This window comes from Kogia breviceps, chromosome 15, assembly GCF_026419965.1.
Source record: "Kogia breviceps isolate mKogBre1 chromosome 15, mKogBre1 haplotype 1, whole genome shotgun sequence".
Classification (NCBI taxonomy): Eukaryota; Metazoa; Chordata; class Mammalia; order Artiodactyla; family Physeteridae; genus Kogia; species Kogia breviceps.
This window is the reverse complement of record NC_081324.1, coordinates 66,617,609-66,626,063: the sequence shown is the minus strand read 5'-3', so window position 1 is coordinate 66,626,063 and position 8,455 is coordinate 66,617,609.

Here is an 8,455-nt window from a genome sequence, read left to right as displayed (position 1 = left end):
CTCCCTGCAGCCCTCACAGCAAAGTCCTTCCTTCTTAGAATGGTCCAAGTGCAGGACCATCATCCTGGGTGTATGACCTGTGCAATTGCACAGGGCCCCACGCTTAGTTTAATGATTTACTGTCACCATCTTGAAATTCTTAAAGCAGTCTCATGTTTTTGCTTTGCATCAGGCCTCACAAATTATGTAGCCAATCCTGCCCACAGGGACTGGCCCCTGCTCCCCTCTCCCTTCTCATTTGCACCCCGCTTCTCCCTAACCCTTCAAACTCCAGTTGCTTTAGTCTTCCATCAGTTCCTGGAGGTTGTTCCTTTCTGCCTCAGGGCATTTGCACAATCTGTTCCTTACCTGGAACACCACCCCTCATCCCAAGACCAACTCTGTTCAGCAAATTTCTTCTTATCCTCCAGATCTGAGCATAATTACCTCCTGAGAGATAACTTCTCTGACCTCCCAGGATTCTCTCTTCAAAAACAAAAGTTTAAAAATAATTTCAAGTAGGCCTCCAGTACAAGCTCCCATAGTGCCATGTGTCTCCCACTTCAAAGAAATGACCGTAATCTGTAATGAAAACTTTATATGGCGCTCTGTTCACTGAGTCTGTCTCCACCTCCAGACCGTGAACACCACGATGCTCATAAACCTGTCTGCCTGGCTTCAAAGGGAGGCTCAGAGATGGGTTAAATGGGGTGCAAGGAGGGGAAGCCATATCTCTCCCATCTTGGACCTTTCCTTTGGGTTGGGCAGAAATTTTCCTAATGCCCAGACCACACACCCAGCAGGGTCTGCTCTGGCCCTGGCCCTGGCCTTTCCCCAGCTGAAGCCCATTAGCTGCAGACCCTCTTGCTCCGTTCCCAGTGATGGGACAATCCTAGGGGTGGGTGGGGAAGGGGATGCATTTTACAGAGCCAAGCTTTAGTCTAAAGGAAGCAATAATGAAATAATTTCAGACCTCTGACAGCAGAACAGCCATGGGTGTTTGGGGGCTTTGTGCTTGTAAAGGCTTGAGTAACTAATATCCAATTGGGGGAAATTTTCCTTCTCTTAACCAAGTAAATAAAACCATTCATACCACAAGAGGTAGGAGGAAGGGCCAGAATTTGCACAAAACATAAAAATTTGTTGACCCTGACAAGATGAGAAAGAGCATCATTCCTGCCCATGTGGCTCACATTAAGTAGGTGCCATGTACCAGGATCTGAGCTAAGCTCTTGACACACATAAGCTCCTGAATGCTCACCCTAACCCTGTGAAGTTGGAACTATTCCCCTCCCCATTTTGTGGATGAGGAAACTGAAACGCAGAGAAACTGGGTAACTAGCCTAATGTCACACAGCAAGGAAACGACAGAGTTGGGATTTGCACCCAGATCTATCCAACTCCAGATCTGTTCTGAGACCTTCACTACCACAAAACAGTTACTCGTTTGACTTGCTGTGTGGTTTTGGGCAAATTTGTCAATCTCTCTGAGCCCCATAATCTTTTTTTTTCTTTTTATTGAACCCATGCCCCCTGCAGTAGAAGCACAGAGTCTTTTAAAAAAAAAATAAATTTATTTATTATATTTACTTAGTTTTGGCTGCATTGGGTCTTCGTTGCTGTGCGCGGGCTTTCTCTAGTCGTGGCGAGTGGGGGTTACTCTTCTTTGCGCTGTGTGGCCTTCTCATTGCTGTGGCTTCTCTTGTCACAGAGCATGGGCTCTAGGGCACACAGGCTTCAGTAGTTGCAGCACGCAGGCTCAGTAGTTGTGGCTCACAGACTCTAGAGTGCAGGCTCAGTAGTTGTGGCCCATGAGCTTAGCTGCTCCGCGGCATGTGGGATCTTCCGGGACCATGGCTCGAACCCGTGTCCCCTGCTTTGGCAGGCGGACTCTTAACCACTGTGCCACCAGTGGTTAAGAAGCTCAAAGCACGGAGTCTTAACCCCTGGACTGCCAGGGAAGTCCCAAGCCTCAGATTCTTCACCTATAAATTGCCCCTTATTTAAGCCACTCTGTGCTAGGTACTGCCTGACTCCTCACGGTGCCTGGTGAGGGAGGGAATGTGGCAGAGCCAATGATTTGTGTTCTTCAACCTGTTTCCTCTTCCTAGGCCCTACAGTTAGCAGAGTCATGTGACTACATTCTGGCCAGTGAAAATTACATGTCATCCCCGGGCCAAGGCAATAAAGAATGGGTGAGTCCCTTATGATTTTTAGTCTCCCTTTCCACACGCAGAGGATTCAGGAATGGATTCCAGGGAGGACCTTGGGGAGTCACTGCCTGGAAGAGAGCTGCCTTCCAAGGCAGATGGGTTAGGAGACCCCTGACCTATATCAGACTTTGCATGAGTGAGGAATAAACTATCATTGGGTTAAGCCACTGAGATTTTTGTTTTGTTACAGCAGTTACCATTAATTGCACTGAATGAAACTGTATCAGTTATTAATTTCCATAATAATGCTGCATAACAAATCATCCCAAAACTTAGTGCCTTAAAACAGCAACCAGGGACTTCTGTAGTGGTCCAGTGGTTAGGACTGCTCCATGCTTCCACTGCAGGGGGCACAGGTTCGATCCCTGTTCAGGGAACTAAGATCTCGCATGCTGCATGGCACAGCCAAAAAAACAAAACAAAAAAACCCCACAAAAAACAGCAATCATTTAGTTAGCTCATGATTTCATGGATTGGCAATTTGGTCTGGGCTCAGCTAAAGGTTCTTCTAGTCTTAACTGGCTGATTAGCACAGCCTCAGCCACGACAGCTCATTCCTGTTCCAGTGGTCTCTTATCCCGGAGCAGGATAGCTCAGGCCTGTTCACATGACAGCTGGGAGGGTTCCAAGAGAATGGGCAGAGGCTACAGGACTTCTTACAGTCCAGACTCGGAACAGGCAATGTCACCTCTGCTGTATTCTGGCCAAAATAGGTCTTATGGCTGAGCCCAGGTTCAAGGAATGAGAAAATAGGCTCTATCTCCTGATGGGAGGAGTTCCAAAGTCACACTGCAAAGGGGCTTGCATACAGGGAAGCAAAGCAGTGAAGTTATTTTGCAACCAAACTACTACAGGAGGTATTAGTGCCCCCATCTGAAACTTCCTTCCCAGGTTCAGGAAGATGAAGTGGCTAGTGAATGGAAGAATCAGGATTTAAGCAAAACTCAAAGCTCTCTTCATGCCCCAAGCTTCCCGTGTGACTCCGAAGACTGGTCCTCTTTGGCCAGAAGGAACCTCCCCACCTCTGCTAGCTGAACCAGGAATCCAGCACCCTGCCTCCCAGGGAAGGGGCCCCCAAATCTGGATCTCACTCTGGCCTTTGGAAGAACAGGGCATCTTTTCAGATATTTGAGTCTAGGAAACACCTTGAGCTTCAAGCCTGGAGAAGCTGTGACTGCAGTGACCTGGGGCTGGTGGAAAGGCCTTCCACTCCTGGCCTTTACACATCAGATGGCCCTAGAGACTTACTACGCTCCGTGACCCAGGCAGAGCCCACACCCTCTCTGTGCCTCAGTATAAGGATGCAAAGTGTAAAGAGAAAAGTGCTCAGCCTCTGGAATCATAGCACTGGGCTCAAATCCTGACTCACTTGCTGTCGGTCCTGGGCAAGGCCCTTCCACTCTCTGAGCCTCACATTCTTTTCTATAAAACAGGTGTGAGAGGGGCTTCCCTGGTGGCGCAGTGGTTGAGAGTCTGCCTGCCGATGCAGGGGACACAGGTTCGTGCCCCAGTCCGGGAAGATCCCACATGCCGCGGAGCGGCTGGGCCTGTGAGCCATGGCCACTGAGCCTGCGCGTCCGGAGCCTGTGCTCCACAACGGGAGAGGTCACAACAGTGAGAGGCCCACGTACCCCAAAAGAACCAAAACAAACAAACAAAAAAACAGGTGTGAGAGAAGAGGAGTCCCCATCTTGGGCACTGTTGTGAGAACTGAATGAGAGAATGCACAACATAAATGCATGATGTAAATGACCTACTACTCCCAAGGTGGACTTAATAGCTGGAAGGTGGTGTTAGCATCATGTCAACCAAACCCCTATTTTACAGAGGAGAAAACAGAAGCTCAGGCAGGTGATGTGACTTGCCAAGGCCACACAGCTAAGGAGCAGTGATGTCACCAGTGATGTACTCAGGTCTATCTGATTCCAGAAGCCAAGGTCTTACCCTCTCTAGAGTCCTGGGTTTGAGTCACCTCTTGCAGCCATGTGACCTTGGGCAAGTCCCTTTTCTCTCTCGGTCTCATTTTTTTCATCATCTAAATAAATGATGATCTGCCTATGATATCTTGTGCATTTTCCTCAAATGGGAAAATACATGGAAAGTGCTTAGCACAGTGCCTGGGACAGACTTGTGTGCTCAGCAATGAGAGGCTGCTATAACAGTCAGGGGTAAGTTGCTTAACTCTCTGTGCCTTGGTTTCTCTATCTGTCAAATAGAGCTAATGACAGACTTATCTCATTGGGTTGTTGTGAGGAATAAATGATTTACTGTGGGCTAACCTCAGCACGATGCCTGGCACATGTATGCACTTCATAAGCACTTGCTATTATTTTAAAAGTTCAGAAACCTGTTCCAAGCCAGCATGAGATGATGGGGATCCCAGCGCCCCACTGGCTGAGGCTCCAGGCACTGCCTTTGCTACCATTCAGCTATTATTAGGCCCAGCATCCTCATCTCAAATCCAGATGGGGAGCTAGAAGGGTGGGCAGGGCTGGGCCTGGCTGGCGGATGGCTGGGAACACTGCTGGGAGGCCGGTTTGGGTTTGGGCCCCACCCCGCCTGCCCTCCCTCGCCTGCAGTGGGTCCAGCCGCCACGTCTACACTTGGCTCTGAGGTCTGCACCAAACACTCCCTCCCACCGTGGCCGCCTCCTCTGGGAAGGTTCAGACCATTTTGCGGCCTCAGCAATTTTCTGCCCGCCCCAGGGAGGCCAGGCCTGCGTAGAAACTATGAATTGGACACTGCTTGCCTCTGGAGCCTGCAAAGGGGTCAACCACACTCCTGTCTAGAGGTCTTCATACCTACAGTGAGGCCTATTGGGTCCACCAAGGGGAAAGGGTCCACACAACTGGGTTCAAATCCCAGCCCTACCACCAATATGCAGTGTCAACGTGGACAAGTGTCTTCCCCCTAAGCCTCAGTTTCTTTATCTATAAAATGGGTATAATCTTAGCACCTACCTCACATGGCTGTGGTGATGTATAAATGAATGAATGGCACATAGTAGGGACTCAGTATGTGCTAGTTATTGTTATTTCATGCTTGAGTGTGCCAGGCCCTGAGGGGGAACAAGGATTGGGGAGGCTGGGGATCTGGGGTACCAAGTGGCTCCACCTCCAATTGCTGTGTGACCTGAAGCCTGTTCCTTGCCCTCTCTGGAACTCAGATTACCACGAGGTGGGCATCTAGGACTCTATGATGCCACAATTCAACTGCTGTGCTCACAAGTAGTTAAGAAATATGACAAGGCCCCATGTGGGCAGAGATCCCAAATGGCAGGGTACCATGGTTAGGAGCAAGGGTTCTGGGGAATTCCCAGGCAGTCCAGTGGTTAGGACTCCACACTTTCACTGCTGGAGCCCAGGTTCAATCCCTGGTAGAGGAACTAAGATCCCACAAGCCATGCCATGCAGCCAAAAAATAAAAAATAAAAATCAAGGGTTCTGGGTTCTAATCCTGTGTGAGGTGCTGGTGTGGTTTGGCCTTGCTGAGCCTGTCTCCTCTTCTATATAATGATGGTTCTACCTCACAACGTTCAAGCTGTGAGTTTCATGATAATAACAAAACTGCCACTCATGTGTTTTTATGGTTCCAACCCACTGGGCAGCAATTATACAGGGCCGCTGCCATAAGCCTAGATTATGCCAGGCATCAGGGAACTCCCAGAAGTGATAAGAAGTCCAGGTCGGCCCATCCAGAACCCTCTTTTTTTTCCATGAGGCTAGTTTCCTGGGGTTCCTCACAGCCCATTGGGCATCTCAGAGCCCCTTCTCCTTCCCAGGGCTCACTTGCCTCCAAGTTTCCTACATTGAAGAGTCACTCCTTTCCCATCCTTCAGCACCTGGGGCTGGGCCCCTTTTCCTCCAAGGCCGGAAGTTTATCTGACACTGTCGCTCAGAGAACACAGCAGCTGGATGACATCATGGAGGAGACAGCCTTGCCAAACTGGTTTGCCAAACAGATCCCCAGCCCCACTCCTGTGGCTGCTGACCTTGGGGGCCTCCAGTTCTGCCCACGAGGGAGAGGGTCACAGCCCTTGGATCCAGCCAACCCCAGCAAGAACCAGTTCTCCTCCAGGGTCCCCATGCTCCAGCCTCGCCTACCTGACTTTTCCCCAGCAAAGTCCTCAGAGTCCTACCTGACTTCCTTTGCTCTAATGCTGGGCCCTCTCCAGGTTGCCTTTCCCCACCCCTTCCACATGCCAAATAGCAAGTGAGGGCTTTTTCTCCACAACTTTTAGAGTCCAGATACCATCTCTCCCCCTACCCTCACCAGGCTGTGAGACCCCAACAGCAGGCCCAACTCCGATCCAGCTCTAACCCCTCCACCCCTCCCACTGCCCAGCAGGATCTAGACCCCTCATAGGCCCAAGGTCTTGGCCTTGGCTGGCCTCACAGCCACTTGTGAGCACATCCCAAGGTGGGGCCTCCCTGAAAGTCTTGGAATTTTATGTTGTCTAGTCTGGTGGGGAGAGGGCTTAGAAAGCTCAGGCCACAACTCCCCCATCTTGCAGATGAGGAAACTGAGGCTCCAAGGGGAACAGAACTTTGCCTGGGCTGGAGCCAGGCCTAAGACCCATCACTTCTCTTGCCTCCTGACCCCAGGACTGGATTTTCTCTGCAGGACCCCAGGGAGGGGGAGGGGAAGCCAGGGAGATTCAGGGATCTGGCACTGCCAGCTTGGTAAAAATATTTATTCTCAGACTGAGAGACTGGAGCAAAATATTACCCTTGGCCCCTGAGCTGCTCCAGCCACTCCCCACTCTGCCAGTCCAGGGTTGGCCCTGGAGGAATCTGGACCCTTTCTGGGAGGGCCAAAGTGAGCCAGTCCAAGCTCCTCATTTTATAAATGGACAGACTGAGGCCCAGGCCTCCCCAGTGCCCATAAGACATGTTCACCCTACTCACCTGTCACTCAGGGCCTTTCACAGATGGAAGGTCTTCCATCCCCATTTCCTGCTCCATCCACAGCCCATCTCTCCTCATTTTCCCACTTACAAACCTCCTGACCTTTATTCTCACTGTCCCCCTGCCACTGATACTCTTTCATGTCTTTCCTCCTCTCCTCTGTGGGATGGATTTCTTTGCACCCTTCCTCAAGGATCAGTTTGCTCCTCCTCTAAGAAGTCTTCCAGGATTTCCTCCACCCTAGAGGCAGCAAGGTGGAGGAAAGGGGCTTTGGCATCGGGCAGAATTCCACTCAAGTTTGAATGCCGTTACCAGCCAAGGTGCCTTCACCTCCCTGAGCTTCAGCTTCCACCTCTGTAGAATCCGGGTAATACTTATCTTGCACAGTGGTCAATTTGCAACGGGGCAAACCCCGTGTCAGGCATGCAACTGGTGCTCAGTAAACACCAGGACCCTCCTCATGGGACGTTTACTCCTTCCTGTGCTGTGGCTGCAAGCTTCTCCAGAACCGCACCGGGCTGCCCTTTGATCTTTGTTTCACCACCATCTCGTCCCACCCCTTTCAGATAGGAAGGGAAAGCAAGTAGGTCTGGAGGAGGACCCCAGCCCTGAGGGCTTGATGGAGGGGCGGGACCCATGCTTGTCTTCAGTACTACCAGGAACTAGTGAGCGCGTGTGTGACACAAAGTCCGCTGTCAGAAACTCACCTGTGCCGTTCCTCCCTCCTGGGGGGTGGGGGCAGAGCTAGCACGAAGCAGGCCATTCACTGGAGCCAAGAGCTGCCACTCAGGTGGCCTACTTATGTCCCGCCCCAAGGGGCTGTTCCAATGGGCGCGCGAGGTTTGAATAGGACCGAGTTGGCTTTGGAGGGCGCTGAAACTTGTTCTGGAGAATAGGATGACATCTAAGTTGGGAATTCCCTGGCGGTCCAGTGGTTAGGACTCTGAGCTCTCACTGCCAAGTGCCCAGTTTTAATACCTGGTCGGGGAACTAAGATCCCACAAGCCACGTGGCAAAAAAATTTAAAAATAAAGTTTATTTTTTTTAAAAAAGACATCTAGGTTAACCAGAGAGGGCCTACATGGGACCTGCTCAGGAGAAGGGGACCTCGAACTAAAGCCCCAACTTGGACTCTGTTTGCTCCTCCTCCCGTGTGACCTTAACAAGTTTCTTCCCTCTCAGAGCCGTGGTTTTCCCATGTGTAAAACGGGACCACCTCTCAGGGATGTGGGGATGCAGTAAGATGACACCTTTAAAAGAGTCTCAGAGTGGATACTGGCACTCACTCTAGATGGGGGCAAGGTGTGGTAGTGGGTGGTCACAGAGGATCTGGACAGTGGGGCCGAGGGGCTCTGC